This window comes from Macaca thibetana, chromosome 2, assembly GCF_024542745.1.
Source record: "Macaca thibetana thibetana isolate TM-01 chromosome 2, ASM2454274v1, whole genome shotgun sequence".
Lineage (NCBI taxonomy): Eukaryota > Metazoa > Chordata > Mammalia > Primates > Cercopithecidae > Macaca > Macaca thibetana.
The window spans coordinates 49,857,990-49,878,664 of NC_065579.1; positions in this window are offsets into that span (position 1 = coordinate 49,857,990).

Consider the following 20,675-nt stretch of genomic DNA (forward strand, 5'->3'; position numbering starts at 1 on the left):
CTAATAGAAATGTTGAACATAGGAGTTTGTATCCCTGAACACTGAAGACAAATCTGGAAGGAGAAACAAGGACAAGCCCTCTGAAGCTAAGGGCTGAGAACAGAACAGCCAATGAGAGGCCCTGGCTTCCCACCCGCACCTACCCCAGCACTGGATCTAGGGAACAACTCTTTAGGTTCCCAGTCCCAGTTTGCTGTGACTGCGAGCCTTGGTGAGTGAAAAAAGTGAAAGGGAGATAGCCATGTTCTCTTCTCCAAAGAGAACACCAGAGACAGATATGCTGACACTCTGGTATGGAAGAAAGCTCTGGAAGGAGGAGTCAGAGGGGAAGACACTCGAGGCAAGGTTCTCTAACACAAACAGACCGCAAGGTTCTCCAACACAAACAGACCAAGGAATTGAGATCCCACCCATGAAAAGGCCGGGGGAGGAGATGACTTGTGTACCTGACTGGGAGTAGGAATCTGAGTCTGGAGTATGTGTGGAAGGTGTAGAGGATGTGAATATAGTGGGTGTAAGAGTTGGGGGGAAGGGATGCCTGGAGACATGTGGGGGGATATGAAGGCATGGGGAGGTGACAGATGTGAAAGAGCGAGTGAAGTTCTAATTGTGAGGGGTCAAGGAGAGTCTGGGGACTCTGAAAATGTGTGGGAGTGTAGGGTGTGGAGATGAAGAGACTGGAGCTGGTAAAGGGTCTGAGGGAAGTGAAGAGGATGAAGTAGATGTGAGGGATTCGGGGGGATTCTGTGGAAGTGGAGGATGAGTAGTAGGAGGGGGTAAGAGGTTGAGATGGATACAAGAGAATATGAGGGGCTATGAGTGTGAGAAGGTGAGGTTTAAGAAGGGTTGAGGGAGTATGACAAGGTGAGGTGGTGTGAAGCAGTAGAAGAGGGTGGGGGAAGGTGAGAGGAGTGTGGAGTGGGAGAAAGCAACAGGTCTCCGGGTCTTCCAAGCTACTGACAAAGGGAGTGAAGGGTAAAGGAAATGGGGATCTGATATATGAATGAGAGTCAGGAGCTAAAACCAAACCAAACCAAAAAAAACCCAACAATAACAACAACAACAACAAAAAACCATACTTGTGGCCCCTTGTTCCCTCACGAGACAGCAGTAGCTAAATCAGAGAATGAGCCCAAGTCCTCCTGAAGCACCTGGTACCTACCAAATTCTCACTCCCTGTGGGCATCGACTTCTGTGACTAAATTAAGGGGCCCCTGAAATGTCAAGTGAGAGTGAAGTGTGGGAGCTTTTCAGTTCTTCAGGCCCTGCACCCTTCTCTAAAGGCTGCAATATTCCCTCCCCCTTCTTTAGCTCTGAATTCACAGTTTTTACACCAAAGAGGATTAAACTGGGGGCCCAGACTTCTCAAAATCCCAGATTTTCCAGGACTGCCCATAGGAAAGATTTCTAAGCATCGAGATCATAAATCTCACTTGTTTGCCGAAACTTGTGTAGCTTCTTCCAAATGCCCCTCTGGAATCCAGTCCCTGAACTATACTGCCTCAGCTTCTGCACTCTCTTTGCCAGAAGCAGGTAATTTGGGCTAGGTGGTGGTAGATGCAATAGGCATTGCAAATCAGAGCGCAATTTATTGGTCAGAGGTTGTGAATCAAAATGGGGGATGAGAGCTGTGTTTCTCTGTATCAAGAAAGCCACCAGAGAATGACTGTTCTCTGAACCCCGACTCTAGCATGGCCTGCCTACTCATAGGCACAGACAAAGGACCTGGAAGTGGAATATCTGGGCTATTCCAAATTAAGTTCAGTACTTGCTAGTTAAAAACACATGCCTCCAAAGCATCTCTAAATTTTTGCGTACAAAGTGGAGTTAAATAAATAGCAAATAACTGTTGAGGATTTTTAGAACAATACAAGCCTCATCTATAAAAATTAGGGGGAAACAACTACCTTAGAAGAAATAGAATACAAAGAGGGTCTAGGCTGCTCTCTCAGGTACTTCCAAGTCCTATAATCTGCCTTTACTTCTTCACTTTAATTTCACTGCATAGTAAAATGTAAAAATTTCACAGACTATAGCAGGTGTCATTTTATAATCCAGTCAGTAAGAATATTATTTATATAGAAGTTAATGTGTACTAGAGTCATCTAACAAATTTTACAGTGTCCTGTAAGGGCAAATCATTTTACCTTTAAGAAACATTAATTTTATATGCAAACAATTTTCAGTAGACAACTATCACATACTGAAATCTTATAAGAATAAATCAGTTACCTTAATTTTTCAATTATGAATATATTTATATTTTATAAAACATAAAAATGTTTTTCTCATTTCTTCCTCATTTAAATTGTGTTATTTGTTTGAATAAGAACACTTCTGGCAATTGTGCTGTGTCTTTATTGATATCAATAAATCACTATATGTTCTCTTGAATACTTCTAGGTAAAACCACTGACAGAGTTCATAATATAAACATTTAATGATATTTTTAGCTCTGGCCAATAATATGCACAAACTCTATTAATAGATGTCTGTCAGCAAAAAAATGGAATTAACCACATTTCATCTTCAATTTTAGTTACTATAAGTCAATGAATGGAGTAATACTTGAATTTTTGATACTAGAATATATGTGAGACACATTTTGTATAATAGACAGATATTTTTCTAATGATTTTTTTAAAATGTGTCTGTAGCAAATTGTGCAAATTTGGAAATTTCTTGAATTCCTAAGCTGATTTTTGTAACAATTAAATTTAAATCTAAGTCCCTTGTGTTCATCATCATGGATTGTAGACTTTAGGTCCCAATTTACCCATTACCCTGAATAAACTTAACCCATCACACCCCCAGGTACAGGGAAGAAAAGGCTAGAAACATATTGCTGCCTTGCCTACACTATGTCACTATAGGATATCTCAGAATAGAACACTAATATTTGCATTTCTATGTCTTTCATTTCTAAATTTTCTGAAAACTGTAGGATACAGTAAGTAGCAGAGAGAAGAGAAAATTTAGAGCCATTTTACTTTAAAATAAAACAACTTTGAAAAAATAGTTGAACATACACTTAATAAAATGGACAAATACCCCCTGAGAATTGAAATATGATTTTTTATGTATATTTAGTTGCCCATATTTCTGAACCTAAAGTCAAAATGCACAGACATTTATGTTTTGCATCTGCCTTAAAGAAGTGTTTTGAAGTAGTTCATACTTTATCACATTGTTAATTAAGCAAGAAATAAGAATAACTTAACAAATTACTTCTGTTAGTTAAGAAATTATTATGGAGATTATTGAAAAATGGAGAGTCCCCTTAATTTTCTTTTAGGTGCTTGTTCTTAAATATATTATTTTTTTTTCATTCTAAGATTGCTGTTTTTACCTTTCTGCTACTTTTGTGCTGTACCTAAAGTCAATGTGGAACATGGCTTTTAAACAAACTTTCTTCTACCCTGAAAATCTCCATAGCTCAACAGAGAGAAGGCAAATTTTGCTCAGAAATCAAGAGAAAGGGCTTCCAAGGGAGAACTGGTGGCCCTCCCTCTTCTCCACCTGAACACAGTTCATGGAAACCTGAAAAATACCTTGCAAATGTTTGGAGAAATCACAGTGACTTTCACATATTCAAATCTGCATTCCCAGGCTGTGGCATGAGTTGGTGCCACCCCGGTCTACTGCATCCCTTGTACTGAAAGAAGTAAATACTCCTCTCTTTCAAAGGAATGACACTCCCTTAAAGAAATTGAAAATATCCTCATTTTTCCTAATTTGCTCTCCCTGTCTTGGTAGTCCTATCTGCCAACACAATTGAGCCATGGAAATTGGTGAGGTTTTACCTTGTTGCAGATAATGAAAGGAATGTGGAAAATTCTGATCTCAGCTAGAAACCACAGTCGAGGAAAGTTATTTTGCTCCTATGTCAAAGTTCAGGGAAAGGCAGCCCAGTTCTCTAAATAATTTCAGATCTATAGTATGAGGTTTAAAGGACGTAAACCAATTTTAGATTTTTAAAAGGTGCTTTTCTCCTCCTGTAAAGTATTTGGTTTTACTGGAGGAAGTGTTCAAAGCCATAAAGCTCAGTAATCGGGATAACTTCCCCCGCAAGTTTCATGGGGTTTCCGGAGAGCTGAGAGCCTGTTGGCTGGCCATAGCTCCTTCAGGAACAATAAATCCTCCAGAATCATATTCCAAACCTCCCCATTACCAGTTATCCTAATTATTAGTTTCTCACAGCTTTCTCCACTCTCCATCTCTCCTCTTCCTTCATCCACTCCCCATCTTTGTGGAAACGCCATTTGTGAGAAAACTACATTCATGTGCCATTTGATCAAACAAGAACCTGTTGACTCCCACAAACATAAACTTTCCTTTGCTATCAGTTATCTTACCGACTTTTTTAGTAAGAAAAAAAAAGGCCAGAGAGATACATGTATTCCTCACCTAAATGATCTCTCTGCTATTTAACCAGCAACTAGCAATCATCCGACATTAATTTATACAGTTTGTGCAAATACCTAAGCTATTTAAAAAGCTTCTCTGGGTCGTGTGTGGCAGGGAACATCTATCTGGTGAATAGGCAGTGTCACACGGTAGCATGCTCTCTTGTCAAGGCCGATTGTGTTTTAGGCAAACATTTGCGCAAACATAAAGGCAAAGGTCAAGGACTGTTCAGTCCCAGTATGTGCTAATTCACCTAGAGAACCAATGGGGCAAAAGTTGCATTTTACATGCTCGCCCCCGCCAGACCCAGCGCAGGAGTCGCTCCTGCTAATGAACAAAATCGCCTCTGATCAGTTCCCTTGTCAATTTCTTTTCGGATCTTTGGTCCATGTCTCTGGGCTTCCTCAAAAATACAACTGGTAAAGACGTGTTTGCCAACATCTGGATCAGCTCCGCCCAACTTCTGGGGCAGCACATGTTTATTCCACGTTTCTGGTAGCGGAAAGCTAATAATAATAAATAAAATGTAGCTTGCTACAGATGCTTGCAGGTACTCAAATGAAGGACCGCTCTTTGCTGGCGTCTGAATATCCATGCCATGCAGAAGAATAATATTATTCAAACAGCAGAATCGAATCTCAAAGCCGCAGGTTAGTGGCAGGAAAGTGCATTTGTAACAGACGTTTGTGGAAATGTGGTACGCGCGCACACTGGGAGCCGCGTTTCTTTGGGACACTTTCCTACATTCAGCGAATACAGAGCATCACTTTCCAGTGAAATATGCCTCCCCCACCAATATATCTAAGCCATCTCCCACAGATCATGCCTAGTTATTTTCCAGCCCTAAAAAAAAAAAAAAAAAAAAAAAAAAAATACAAATGATTTCAAGTGGATGTCAACTTGAGCAACTCGGAAGTGGAATATTTTTAGGGTTAAACAAACGTGCGCACGCACCAACCGGTAGGGTAACCGCATCAATAGTCATTTGGCAAGAACCAATGGCTGAGTTTTTGCAAATCGTCCATTTAAGGCAATAGTTTTTTCCCTTGATAAACCCCAGAGTCACAGCTGTGCGCGTCCACAGGCAAGTAGTTTACACGTGCAAAATTCATTCCTGAGTCAGGCGAGCCACAGGCTCAGCTGCGGCGCAATGCGGCGCTTGCCTGGGGCTAGAGAGTCCACGACTTGTTGCCTCTACGACCCGAACGCGGCTCTCCAAACCCCGGCCACTCAGAATTTGAGGGCCTCTGGGTCTATGACGACAGGGCTCTAGGAGAAAGGGGCCTCCCTGCAGAACACCCACAAAAACAGAGCAGAGTCGCAGGAGGAAGTCATCCTAGAAGGGAGCTTGGAGTATTCTCTCATTTCTTAAAAACAACAGAAAAGCTCTCCCCACAGTGCATTTTCACTGCGTTCCAAAACCAAAGAGAAAACAGAAGAAAATGTAACTTACCCCGACCTGCCACAATACTACATTTTGAGAGTCCTTTTAACACTTTGAGTCTTCCTTTACTGTTGCAGCCTTTTCTTTCCTCTTGTCAGAAACCAACTTTCAAACTAGCTGCGAAAAAAACAAAAAATAAAAAAATAAATAAATAAAACCAGATCTTACTTTTGTCATATCTTGCCAGCTAGAATCTGCCTCAAAGTCTTCTCACTTCTTTCTCTACCAAAATTTCCTACACACCACCTGGGCAGCTTCACAAGGCTTAAAGTTTGTGTGGTTTGTGTGAGCAAATGTGTGTGTGTGTGTGCGCGCGCGCGTGTGCGGATGTGGGCAGTTAGTTGCTTTTAAAAAGACATCCTTGTCCTTCAGAGTAATAAAAGTGTAGCCCCCATCTTTGGGTGTGGGGATTTTACATGCACTTCTCATTTCAGTTAACTTTTTTCGAGCTGAGAAAAGCTGCTAGCTTACTTTCGGGAGACTTTGCTCGTTATTCATCTGTTTAGTCGCCTCAGAGGCACAAAAGCGGATCTGCGGCGTTATGAAAAATGGCCTGGGCGCGGAGAATGTCACAGTGGTCGGCGTATTATTTTAGCCCTTCTTAAAAAAAAAAAAAAAAAAAAAAAAAAAAAAGGGAAAGTTTGCTTTTGATGAATTCAATAAAAGCAAAGCTGCAACGGAAGAGATTTTCAGCTAAAATTATACAGCATGGGGCAGAGCTTAAAACAGCCAGATGGCCAAAGGTAGAGGGACCCTCTCGGTTTCAAACCCCAGATCTAGAATTCCACTGGCTGAGTCTCTTAGTTTATTTAATCCCGCGTGTATCTTTTTTTGTTTTCTTTCTTTCTTTCTTTCTTTTCCAATTGATTTACCAGCTCTTTTTTCCACCTCACTTTTGGTTTCCCACCCTAGAAGTTGCTGGTGAAACCCTGTCTTGGGATTTGCAGAAGTCACTTTTCAATTTCCCCTTTGATAATAAAGTTAAACTTTCCAGCGCCAGCAGCCTGGAGTGAAGCGAGCCCCTTAGGCGGTAGGCGGGTTCATTGCAGGCCACCATTCGGTTCCAGGTTCAAATCCAGCAGCCTTTGACGTCTCAGGCCACCTGTGGCTTTTGAATATAAGGACAAATATGTTCATTCCAACCCCTCCCATTCCCCACCACAACTGGGGAAAACCCGAAGAGCTTGGCTCATCCTCAACCTTACACGCTCATGGATCCTTCCCTTTCCTGTAATCGCAACTGCAGATCATTGTATTCCCGGCAAATTCATCAGCACTTCTCCCCATAATTTTCTTAGAAGTGAGGGACACACAAACTGAGGTGATCACAGTGGCTTCTCAGATTTTAGAATGGGAATTAAGAATTTAATATGCATCCTATTTGAGCCATTTTCTTGGAGTCGGATGTTGGCAAAGCAGAAAAAAGTGGAGGGGGGAGAGTGAGGTAAAGAAATTGGAAGTTTACTTTGAAAGTCTGAACAAAGATCAAACTTAGACCCTGAAGCCCTTCCTCTGGAAAGGAAGCAGGGGAGAGAGGTTGGGTGGTGGGGGGGGGGCATTGGAAGCCACCCAGGATCCCACTTTTCAGCACCAGCCCTGACAGGATTTAGTCTGGTGTGTGAGTTTGGCTGCCACTTCCAGGAAGTCCTCCGAATGAATGAACCCTACCCAAAGTAACCACAGCTCTGCAGGCTAAGGAACAGAGTGTGGCAAGGGCAGGTTTTCAAAAGGATTTGGCAATTTGAGGACCCTCAGCCCAGAAGACCACTCCTCGCCAATCACTCACTGGCAAGGATTTGGGGGTATGGTGGGAGTGGGGACCAGAGAGATCCTGCAGGTTGAAGGTTAACACTGGGGTGATACTGGCTTCAAAGAACCTGCTGCAGTGAAAGGGGAGGTAATCACTCTGAACTGGATTTTCTGAGCCCCAGCCTTTCTACGCGGGGAGGCGGGTGGGCAGGCAGTCCAAGGAAACAAAACAGTGGACCCTTTGGCAGTGCACTGCTCCAAGTGCCTGCTCTGTTACTTTCAGGCTGAGTGACTCCAGCAAAGTTTTTTTAACCACTACCTCAATCCTCCATTTTCTCATCTGTAAAATAGTCATAAAATAAAATCTGTTTCAAATCAGTTTTTTGTTTGTTTTAAACAGGGCTGTGAGTACAAAGCATTTCCAGCAAATCCACAGTAAATACTGGTGTGTTGTGGGTGTTGCCACTTGTTGTTTTGATTATAAATGCTGAAGTAGGTTTTGCCGCGATACTACCACAAAATATAGGTTTCTAACGAGCGGTTCGTTGGACCCATGCCCTCACTCTATTAGCTCTGAAGATTGAAAAGTGTCCAGAGTTGGACACCGAGAGCCCTTCCTGCACCTCTACCATTCTGGAATCAAACTCACAAGATAAGAGCCTCTCCCCGACTGGGATCAAGCCCACAAGCTGAGAGGTGTGAGCCGCGACCCATTCGGGGTCTGGGCAACTCCCTCCTTTCCCTGCGCTGGGCTGCAGAGCTCCCTAGAATACCTGAGGGTATCCCCAACCTGGTCTCTCAAAGATGCCCCGACACTGGAAGAAACCTTTAAAGATGGACTGGAGAAGCTCTTTTGGAAAAGATAAGGCGCTCACTTTTCTACTTTTGGGAAGTAAAGTAAGAGAACCAGAGGAAGGCGTCACGGCAACGGAGAGGCTCCCACCAGCGCACACAGCCTACTTCAGGTTCACATCACCAGTCTTCCCACTGAAGTTTTTTTGTTTTTTTTTTTGCAGAGAATGCCGGGAAGAAACCTCTTTTTCCAGGAGGACTGCTGGGGGTCTGGGTAGGGAGAGTTTGGTTCCTGAGTGGGAGTCGCGACCTCCAGCTGCCCCCAGACCTGAGAAAAGGAGGCACAACTACAGCTTGGAACCCAAGACACACCTTTAAAATACACTGCCAAAATTAATGACCTCATATTGTAGGACAAAGGAACTAAACAAAACAAAACAAAAGAAAACCCACAAGATTTGGGGGCCGGTTTACTTCAACTAGCACTTAGTGACACGTAGAGGAGAGGTGCTTTGACTGCTGCTTGGAATTCCCCCACTTATTTGTAATGTTTGAAGTGAGAATGGTTTGAAGTGCAGAATGGTATCTACCAGAACTGAGGATTCAGTGAGGACTAAACTTTCTGTCAATATTTTCCCAATCTTGACTGCCACAACGACTCCCAGGATGTCTCATGCCTCAGACTCAAAATGGAGCCCTGCCTGGCACCCAAGTTAGAAATTGAGCAGGTACTCAGCGTCCTCAAGAGAAGGGACTATCAAGAGTCTAACACCACTAGCCCTGGTTTTTGACTCTCTCACCTGCAGCAAGCTAGGGCCAAGAGCTGCTTGCTTAAGCTGCAGCAGTTCGTCGGCTAGCCACCCCACCCCTACTGCTAAGGCTCCTGACCTTGTAGATGATGGAATTCCCAGGAAAGTGTCATCGGAATATTCACTGAAGAATGGAGATAGAACAGAGAGAAATTCATGGACAGAAATTGGTGTCTTGGTTGTTTGTAGATAAAGAAAATCCTGAAGGTTTCCATAGTTTAAACTCAGAAAAAACAATCTGTCTGTGCCCAATAGATGTGTGTGGAAGTGGGGTGAAGCTGACTTAAATATCTGTCCTGACAGATCCCTGAACTACTGAGCTGAAGATTTCTATGACTAATGAACTTTGCTTTGTGCTTTACAATTTTCATGGAACTATCAGAAACTATACCCACTTAAATACTTGACCAGTTTTGTACTTCACAAATTGTGGTATATCCAAAGCACTCATTTGCTTCACCTCAGCTTTTGTGGCACTCCATTTAGACAATTCCAGAGACCCCAAAAGTTTGCACAAGACAAATCATGTTCCCACTCCCAACCCACCATCTCTCTCTTAATTCTCACTTGTTTGTGGCTTTCTATGTTGGGCAGTATCAATGGAAAGGAACTTGGGCATTGGGTGGCTAACATTCCTGCCCACCAGAGCTGGGGTCCCGGCGTTAATTGTCCCAATAAATTGAGATATACTGTGCATAATGCAATGGAGCAATATGGTTATAGTCCACATGTATGACTTAATTAAGCTATTTGCAACTTGATGTTGCGAGTCAACGGGTGTGCAAGTGGATTAACAATTGTTGGCTTCCTTATCCTCAGAATGGTGCATAATTACTTTACTAGTGGTACATATCAATTTTTGATGATTGTGGAAGCCATGTCCCCTGCACCAAGAAGCCGTTTAATAACTCTCCATTGCGTATTAAAAAAAAAAAAAAAAAGTAGTGTTTGGAAATATTTTGAAGTCCCTCCCAACATTTGAATACATTCTTATTGTGGCTTTTAAAGGGGTGCTGTTTTATTCCTGATGTATTTTTTATAAAGGGGCAAAGGCTAAACTCTAAGTCCTTGCTCTGAGAGGGAATGGGAGTTCTCTTGCCTTCCACACAGAGAATGCCTCTCACCTATGCTCGATGCCAGGTTGGCAGAAGAGGATGTAGTGCACCAGAATAAAAGTATGCAGCTGAGCCGCTGCCTCTAAAATTGTCTGTCTGGCTCCATCTCTCTCTCTTTCTAGATAGATAGATAGATAGATAGATAGATAGATAGATAGATAGATAGACAGACAGACAACACACACACACACACACACACACACACACACACTTTCGCTTAAAGATAAGTGAGGACTGGAAATGCTCTGCTCCTTCCAGCACCCCTTCCAAATTTCACCAATGCTACAATATCCCAAATGCTACAAAACTCCTCATGGTTGAGGCTTAGGAAAGCACGGAGTCTGGCAGCCCCACAGGGTAGTGTGTACTAACACGGGTTGATGAAATTTGCAAGAGAGCTAATAGAATTACCCAACCTGATGACAGAGACATCGACATTCCTACTTCCTGGGCTCCTTGCCCTTTGTTTAGAGTCAGATGGCTCCAAAACCCCAGCTCACTTCCATCCTGTCTGGGGATGGGTGGTGACGATGTGCATTTGTTCCATATGATTAACTATTTAAATATTAAGTCAAGGTTGATAATTTGACCTCTCTGGATTGAACTAAATTCATCACCTATAATTTTATTAAAAAGCCCAGTGGCCATCAATCATAATGGGAGCATGGGGAGCCAACATTTTCCAGGAAAATGTGTCATCTTCATTGGCACATGGTGCTTCCACCATCCCTTTTCTATCTTGAGTTGAGCAGGCAGGTACCTGGGGTTTCCTCTGAAGATCCAAGGTCAATGTAACACCCAATGGGTGGTGGCACTTGGGAGAAGGGTTTTTTTAGTTATTATTTTCCTTGACTGGATGAGATGGTGTCCCACTGTCAGATTTAAACCAGTTCTAAACTAGTTCCCTACCTTTGGACTAGTGAGATAATTTGGCAACTGTGTGTCCCAGCCTTAATCCAAATGATATTTCATATAATTCCAAAAGGTGAAATCAGGATCAGGGCTGATCTTCACCATTTCTGGTAATGCTGTTGTAAATCACTTTGAAATCATAGTATATCAGCCTGTACATATGCAGAAGTATTCATGTTATTGCCTGCTGGTGAAATAAATATAACAACACTCTCATTAAAAAATTTAAGAAGGGTAAAATTTTCCAGCGATCTTTTAAACCCAACTCGGCATTAATTCTGTAAAACTAAGGTTGCAGAGTCCCTGTTTTTAATGTTTCCTGGTCAAAGTCGATTTGTTCTTATACCTGAAGCAGGTGATGTTTCTGTAGAGACATCTGAATGACAGCGGGAGTGAAGGACAAATCTAATAAAGCCTAATAAAGCGTGAGCGCCAAAATGTCATTAAACTTACAAAGATGAGACTCAAAATCACTAAAAAGGTAAATGTCTTCATTAGTCTGATCTCTGAAGACTGTCGAACATTTCATTAATTTATAATTTATGATTGTTTGACAAATATTGAAAAGTATGTAAATATGAGCTGGATAATGTCTTTTCTGCGGGAGATGAGGAAATGACCCAAACTGTACGTGCCTGCAAGATTACACACAGGACCTAGCTTTCTGTTATCAAACTGTGCCGCCCCTTTAGCCAACATATTGTGCAAGTGACAAGTGAAATAGTGCAGATAAACCAATGGTTTAAAACGTAATAAAGACAACAGCCATTTGCATTTTTTACATTTTATTACAAAGGTAATTTACTATGACACATTTCTGAATGTAATTTATGAAAACATGTTAAAGCAATTACATCGTGTATACAGCCCTCAGAGCTACAAAATTCAGATAAATAATAATATTATAGATCTTTAGAGACTTTCACTATTGAAAACATATCATAAAGGGAATCTTTTATATAAAAAATGGTTTGTACAGAAGAAAATAAGGACATTAAAATTAAAACTTTAGATAAAATCTTGAAGAACAATAGTAAATGAATACTATGCTGGAGTTGCAAAAATGAATCTTCATGATGCCAATTTGCTTATTTCACAGGATGTATTTTCAATTTTTTTTTTTCTTTTCTGGAGTTGTTAGGTGAAAAGTATTAAAGGCTTCTTGGGAGGGAGATACAAGATGAATGTATGTTTCCTTTTTCAAATTTGTGAGGTGATTCCTTCTCTCCATTTCTCTTTTCTAAAGTACAGGGCTGTGCTAACTTTGAAAAGTAAAAGAGATATCTATTCCATTATGATCAGTATTGTGCAAACCAACCCTTCAAGCACACTAGCCTGTCAGGAGTTATCAAAATGGGAGAAAATTTGCTGGAGGAAGATGAAAGGAAAGTTTGCATAATAAAGCATAAAATGAAAACTAGAAATATTTCATATCTCCTCCTACTCCCCAGATCAAAATTTATATTGTACTGTTTCCTTAATATGTTCTAAAACTGGCAGTGCATGATAAGATACTATAGATTCAGTCTCAAACTATTCTTAACAACTTTTTTTTTGAAAGGAGAGAATCTTCCTTTCTTCTGTATTTATAGGTACAATACTTTTCTTAAATATTTTAGCTTTAAAAATCAATCCTAATGCAAGCCTGAAATGGGACCTTTTCCTGCCTATGGGGCACTGCCCTGAGTTTGTTTCATAACCTTGAGACAACCTACTGGGCCTTCTGTACTTTTATCTGAAATATCCCCTAGGGAACATTACCTGCTGTGACAGACTTAAAGCCACAACCCCCTCCCACCTGTATTAAATATCTTCAACCTAAAAAACAGGCCCTAGACCCAACTTAGATCCAAATTACAGTGGCATTGGAAGTATGTGACAGTTGCACTGGTTTCTTCTCTTTCAGTTGGCTATCCTAGCAACCCACAGTAAATGGCCTCCAAAGCTTCACCTTCCTCTGCCGTTCAAATATTCAACATCCTCAAGTGTGGGTGTGGATGCAAAGGTACTGGAGCCTTTGAAGTATGTCCGTGCCCATAGAGCCCTTTCAGCTACCAAAGGTGGGCCATCGCTAAAGTTGGGCCATCGCTAGGTTCAGCTACCAAAGGTGGGCCATCGCTAGGTTCAGGTAGCCAACTCTTTCTTTGAAAGTGTGGGCAGGTGAGTCCCAGATCTACCGAACCGGACTCCTGAAGTCCTTACTATAGACTCTTGCTCTAACCCGCCTTTTCCTGCTAGGTGTTTTGCGACCCAACTGGCCATGCTGCTCACGCTACTATCACCCTCAGGCAAAGCTAGCGCCCCTCTCCTATCAAGGATCAGACAAGTCGGCATTCCTGGCGGATAGACAGGCATCTCGAAAGGCTTGAGCTCCAAGATGCGATCACTGACCCCCTTTCTTGCCTTTCATTGGCGTGGGTCACCCTTCTACTTTGCATTGGAACCTATTTTCACATTGCCACCAGAAATTGCCCCACCACCGATCCCTAGCCCAGCAGAGGCAGGGGCCTAAGTAAGTAGGAGAGCTCCTGACCCTAGGAGGGTCTCAAAGCCCCCACATTACTCTGCAAAAGCTCTATCGGGCAAGAGGGTGAGCTGTGAGTTAGTTTTAACCAGGGTTAAAGTCAGTCCTCGGCTCCAGCCTTTGTCTCTCTTGGAATGTTTAGGGGCTGCATATGCTTTTGTGTTGCAAACAGCAAGCAGGGTCCCCAGGAGTCCCTGACCCCATGCCTTGGCTGGAGCGCCGTTTCCCTGGACGACTGTGGCTGAGCTGGCCTCCCGGCAGTAATCTTGCGCAGACACACTGCCACGCGCAAGGACGCCAGCTCAGACAGGCCGTGCCCCGCGCATACAAAGGAAAGTTCCCTCTTGAAAAGAAAGAAAGAAAGAAAGAAAGAAAGAAAGAAAGAAAGAAAGAAAGAAAGAAAGAAAGAAAGAAAGAAAGAAAGAAAGAAAGAAAGAAAGAAAGAAAGAAAGAAAAAGAAAGAAAGAAAGAAAGAAAGAAAGAAAGAAAGAAAGAAAGAAAAAGAAAGAAAGAAAGAAAGAAAGAAAGAAAGAAAGAAAGAAAGAAAGAGAAAGAAAGAAAGAGAGAGAGAAAGAAAGAAAGAAAGAAAGAAAGAAGAAAGAGGAGGAGGAGGAGGATGGGGGAGAGGGAGGAGGAAGAGGAAAAGGAGAAGGAGAAAAAGGAGGAGGGGGAAAAGAATAATAATAGATATAAGAATGCATTTGTCAGATGGTAAACTACCCACGAAGGGGGAAATGTAGTGGGGAGGAGTGTTGAGTAAAAGGAGAAGACGAGAGGGGAAAAATGATACCTGCTGAGGTGTCAACACCAATAGTCAAATAATCTCCTAATAATAAATGAAACAATGAAATGGCTGCATTGTTTCCTATTAAGCTTTTGTACGTGACCCCACCTAAATCTGCACCTCCATGCTTTGATGATTTACAGTATATGCAAAAACAAAGTTTCCCTCAGTGTTTCTTTTTTCTTCTTCTTCTTCTTCCCCTCTACTTGTCAATTGTTTCCTTCCAAACAGTCAGATGGTTTTAGAAGAAGGAAAAGGAGAGGAAGAAAAAACCCTCCACCATCATCACCACCCAAGAAATGATAAATAGCATCGCATAGCTAATCGCTGGAGGGCGCATTTACCAATTCATAATCATTTACTCTTGGTGATGTATGGCTCTTACTCCTAAATCTGAAAAGCTTCTATTTGAAGGTGTAAATAGCTTTTTTTTTTTCTTTCCTGCAGTAAACCTTCCTGCATTAGCAGTGATTGATCTCATGTACAATTCGTCCCAGAGTGCTATTTTACAGGGGGAACACTAGCTTTTGGAGATTAACTGGGGAGTCTGTTACATATTAATGAAGCCGGGAGATATACTAACGTTTTGGTAATTTAGTTATTTGTGTCTATAGCTATCGTCGTTATTTTCTTTTAGACCCCTGTGGTTGCTATCCATCGAATTAAAAAGTGGTCCTTAGAATTTTTTTTTCCACTGGCAACTCATGCCATTTAATGTGAAAAACAAATGTTGACTCCTCTCCTGAAGGAAGTGTGTTTCTTAGCAAGACATCAAAGTGTTTTATACTGTATTAGTAGGTTATGTTATTTTTCTTCCCAGAGCCTGATCTAAAGTAATAACCAAGGAGGAAGAAAAAAAGAAGTCTTAGACATCTCTATACTAGAAAAATTATTTGATCTTCTATGATAAAGGGAGGAAGTTAAAACACTAGGAGAAAAGTGTTCTTGGCAAGAGGGTCCTTAAAACATGTGAAAATCCAAACTGAATCAATGTTGGGAGTGGAGGTGAGGGAGGAAGAGCAGAGGTTGCTCATTGATTTGCAACCTGATAATTAATATCCCACCAAATGAGACATCAACGTCATTAATGTCCCTGTATTCCTAGAGAGAGACTGAGTGAATTCCCATCCGAAGTGAAAGCCAGATCCAACAGAGGTTGCTTCTCCACCCAGTATAAAATCGTATTAATCCTCTGTTTTCCTGTAGGATTTGTATGGGGTGAGAGTTTTCCTAAAATACTCTGTGGCCCCCCACAAAAGATCTGGGGTATTGTCTGTGGGCAGGAAGCCCCCACAACTCCCTTGGCTCTTTGGAGAATGCAGGACTACAGCCAATTGAGGGAGTGAGGTGAAGTGGGAAGAAAAGTTTGCAAAACGCTGTGGTCAGAGTGCAGTGAGCGCCAGCACCTGCCTTGTGTAAGAAAGGTGGATTACTCCTTTCCACTTTCATGAAGTCCAGAAACTGCCTGATGAGTTCCGGTTAGCCCAGGAGATCTGCATCACATTCCTAAAAGACACATCTTTCCCTGGGTTCCTAGTATATGAGTCTTAGCCCCATTTCTCTTCTGAGTGTCTACATCCCCCACCCACTAAAAAGGAGGCCCCTCTACTTTCCCCTTTAAGGGGCCCAGTCGCCATCATCCTCCCAGAAGCCCAGATCTGGAGCTCTGGAGAACTGGGGCCTTCCAGCCCAGTGTTTGCTGAGATGGAAGCCTCAAGAACCAACAATCTTTCTGGAGCCCTGAAACGCTGAAGCGTGATAGCGCCAGTTGGCCAGGGCGCGCCCCTTTTGTTTTCGGGGGGCGATTTATGTCCTTTATAAAAATGTGGTTTGGAAAAATAGAAAGGGTCTTGAAAACGTTGTTACAATGAAAAAGGGACAAATTAGAAGACATTTTCCGTGATCAAAGGAGAGAGGGAGAGCGCGCATGGACATTCACAAAGCTTGACTTATTCACTTCCCTCCTTTGCAAGCCAGGGCAACAAGCGTGTCCCCCATTGACAAGGAGCCCTATTCAGACTGCAGGTGCGAAGTGGGCCGGCGCGCCCGGCCACATTATGTCAAGGTTGTTGGAGATTAGTGTTCGGCCCTAATAACTAAAGCGCTTGATTTACATTGGAAAAAAGCCCCCTCAGCCGTGAAAACAAAATCGTTGAACGCGTGATCATTGCGAGGGCGGCTGATATCCTAATACTTGCATTGTCTGGGCCTGGCCCAGGCGCGCCCGGCCTCCTTAGGAAGGGCAAGGCCTGGGCTGCTGGCAGTGGACCAGGTCCCCAGTCACACACCCTGTCAGAGTCTGAGAAGAAAAGGTGATGGGTAGGGCCTGCTTTAGTGACGCCCAAGGAAGGCAGAGTGCGGTCTTCCCTGAGAGTCCCGATCTGGGATCCGAACTGTGGCAAAGCCGGAGATAGGAGAATAGTGGGGGCTCCAGGGCCTCCACAGGTCTAACGCAGTCAAGTGTTCCAAGGCTGAGGCAGCTCCAGCTTTACTACGGTGGAACAGCTGGGGAACTTGCCTTGAAGTATTGTGAGTAAGAACAATTTTACTCACAGGTGAAGAACACTTAGGGGTAACTAAGGAGCTGAAAAACCTACAAAGGACTAAGCCACCCCCATTGGGTTTGGCTGCCTCCAAAGCCACTATGGAGTGTTCAGGCCAAATTTATTTCCTGCAAGAAGAGTCCACTTCAGAAAAGCCAAGAACAGCCTGCATCCCATGACTTGGGTGTTTTTTTAAACTTGTTTTTGCTGTTGTTGTTTTGAGTTTTTTCTGTTTTGTTTTCTCAGGAGTGGAGGGGTGGGGGTGTTCATTTTGGCCTTGGTTCTGTGTGCCCCTGTATGCCTATTTCAGGGCAGATTTTATTCCCTCATCTACTTTCTGTGCCTCCTAGACACCACCCTCCCCCACCCATGAGAAGAGATCCAGAGAACAAGAGATCTGTAGTTGGGACTGAAGAGCAGGCATTTCAATATGGATATGTATCCATTCTATCCATTCTAACTGCAATATCTTTTGTGAAAGTGAAGCTACTTAAGGCAATTTCCATAAGATCCGTCCTAGAAGAAAAGGTTCTGTGGGGACAAGGTGAGAAAGCTGTTAACTATTGTCTGGCCCTGAAAAGGTCGTAAGTCAGAGCCTCAGTAGCTGACCTGTCAGGGCAAGGTATAAAGGCTTTATTCATGCAGTTGCTGCAATGTTCTCAGCTCTCACAAAAGTGTTTTTATGATTCGATTTTCTTACCTCTTTTCTTAATTAAAAAGCTGAACCGTTAGAATAGCACCTGCATCGGTCCTGACAGTGCCTGCATACTAATTCCAGAGTCTTTACAGCTTGTAATTATAACATAAAATCAGAGATTGAATAAAACAGAAGGATTTTGCTCCCAAAGCCCTGCTAATCCCCTTTTAAAAGGGTCTGGTGAAATAATTCACAACAGTTTCCGGAAGTTGGATTACCACTCCGGTTTTTTTTTTTTTTTTTTTTTTTTTTTTTTTTTTTTTTTTTTTTTTACTTTTTACAATGAAATGATATTTCACATTTTTTAAAAGGCTGTTTTTCTACAACAGGTTTTTATTTATTTATTTATTTTATAAAAGAAAGTTTTCCAGCCTTGGGGGCAATAGAAAACATTTCACTATAAATTTTTTATTAAATGCAGTGGCAGGAAATGTAGGGAAAAATTTGTGGTATGTTTGAAACTATTTTCTCAGGTGAAAGTGGCTAAAGTGTGATGAGGAACTGCTTATGTGCATCAGGCAACTCAATTCTCTCAGAGGAAATAAATAAGCAAATATTTTGGGGGCAGATGCCTATTTTTCATAGCTTAGAAATAAATATGAACATTTCAGGAAAAACGTTTTTCACCAAGATGTTGGGTGTACTCTTTAGAGGATTAATGAATACATTAATCAGTTCAAAAGCTAGAGGCCTCTGTTAAACCCTAAGTAAGACCTTGCAATGACACAAAGCAAGGACCTTGAGGTGTCTGCAGTTTCTCCTTAGTTTTGGCAAAGAATACTATTCTCATGTGGCTAATCTGGTCTTGCATGGGCTAGCCTTCAGTCATAGAAAAGGGAAAACTAAATCATCCTTCTGATAGCCTATATACATCATCTAATGTTATTGGTGGATTATTTTTTCTTATTTTTGCAATTCTACAACTACATGTCACAGCTATAATGATAGATAATTCTCTAATTTTGCTTTATTCTCTCTGCAGACATTTCCCAAGGCTGTTCTGATTCAAGATCATGTACAGCCTTGCTCACCTTGTTTTGCCCTGCATTTTGGCTCACGTAGTCTACACTGGCTCTAAATGAGGGAAAAAAAGAAAAGAAGAAGGCAGGACAAGTTTCAAAGTGTATCCTCATGGTCACATTTACACTAGATGGACCTGTACCCATGCCCTAAGGTATTTTTTTTCGTTCTCTTCTTATCCACGCAGTTGCTTTGGATGTTTGCAAAGCCACTAGACAGTTTGGACAATTCAGGGACAAAACTCAAGACCTCCCCAAAGTGTCTACTGAATTTCTGTTTTTCCTGAAGGACTTTGGGTTCTGAGCCCCAAAACATTCCTAGGAAACTCCCACTTGTTTTTCTCATTGGAGATATTTGGGTGAAAAGGCAAACCTATCCTTATTCGTAGAAATGAAGTTGGTAAAGTATGTAATTTGGGGATCTTCAGTCACTTGTCGATCAAGATGTTATTAATTTTTCTGAAACGAGGATTTAGTAAGAAAAAAATCATGATTGTGAAAAAGGTCCCGATGTCTTCTTGGGAAAAAAGTATTTTTGTGTGACTTTTGCCCAAACACCCTGTCCTCAGACCCTTAGCTGCCTGTCCCCTCTCTCAACTCACATTTTCCCACCTTACACACCCAAGACTTGAAAAACCCAAACCGCACAGGCTTATGATAAGATAAATTGACACAAGGCAGACTGAACCATTGTGTCTACTGCAATGCCAGTCTTAACAAGTCATAGAGGTGACATTAAGGCAATTGGTTTCTTCAGCTTTGTTCCTCTCCAAAATAAACTCAATTCTTTCTAACTTTTCTTGTATCTTTAAAAACTAATTTACATTTTTGCCTCAGTGCCTGGGTGCCCTGGGCTCTGGAACTCTCAGATAATAAACTTCTCAGAGAGTTGATCTCAGAAAACAAAGTGACATCGGGGCTTTCAGTTATCCTTCCGACTGCCTGAAGGAGGTGCACACTGCTATGGAGTTTAGGGTCCCTGAGGGCGCCACTATTTCTGCTAGGGACTGAAAATATTCACCTGATTCAATGAGGAGCTAGGGGAATGTTTCTGAAAGACAGAATCCCAAGATAAGTAATAGTAATAACAACTAGCACTAGCAAGTACATTCTAAATGTTTAAAGGATTATCTCATTTAACACTCAAAACAAGCTTGCAAAGGAGTTTCATTTTAATTTCATTTTACAAATGAAGGAACTAAAGCACAGAGAGGTATCATCATTTATCCAGGGGCACAGGGCCAGTAGGTGGACAAGTGGGCAGACTGCCTCCTCTTATCCAAGATCTTTTCACCAGGCCAGCAGTTTCTACCTGGTGCTCTAACGAGGAATAGCGAAGAAGAGAGCAGGATGAGGTGGAGGGATCATTAGATGACTAAAGCGCACCCAAGCTTCTCTGAGCATTGTCAGTTCAGGGTGGGGGGTGGGTAACTTCCCCAGAGAGCAAGTGAGATAATTCTAGGGTGAGGCTAGCCAAGAGCACTTGGGGACCAGTAAATTCAACCCTCTGTCAAAGGTTACACTATTCAACTCTGCCAAACAATAATGACTCAAAGGAAATCTCAGCTCTCCTAGTGGCTGGGGCACTGAGGTGTCTAAGAGCACTTTCTCTTCCCTCTTCTACTGCCTCACAGTTTGAACTTGGAAGTTTTGAAGACAGGCCTTTCTTTCTCCAAAACCGTTTCACGGAATGTCAAGGACAGCAGAGCCTCCTGGGCACCCTGTCTTTTCTCTGCATTCTAGGGAATGATTCGGACCTCAATTCCTGAGTGCCCTCTCATGCAAGGCTTTCCTGGGAGGAATGGGAAGGTGTGGGTAGAAGGGCTGGGATCCTCTCTGGAGCCATGGGCAGGAACAGCTGTGAAGACTCCAGGCAGCAG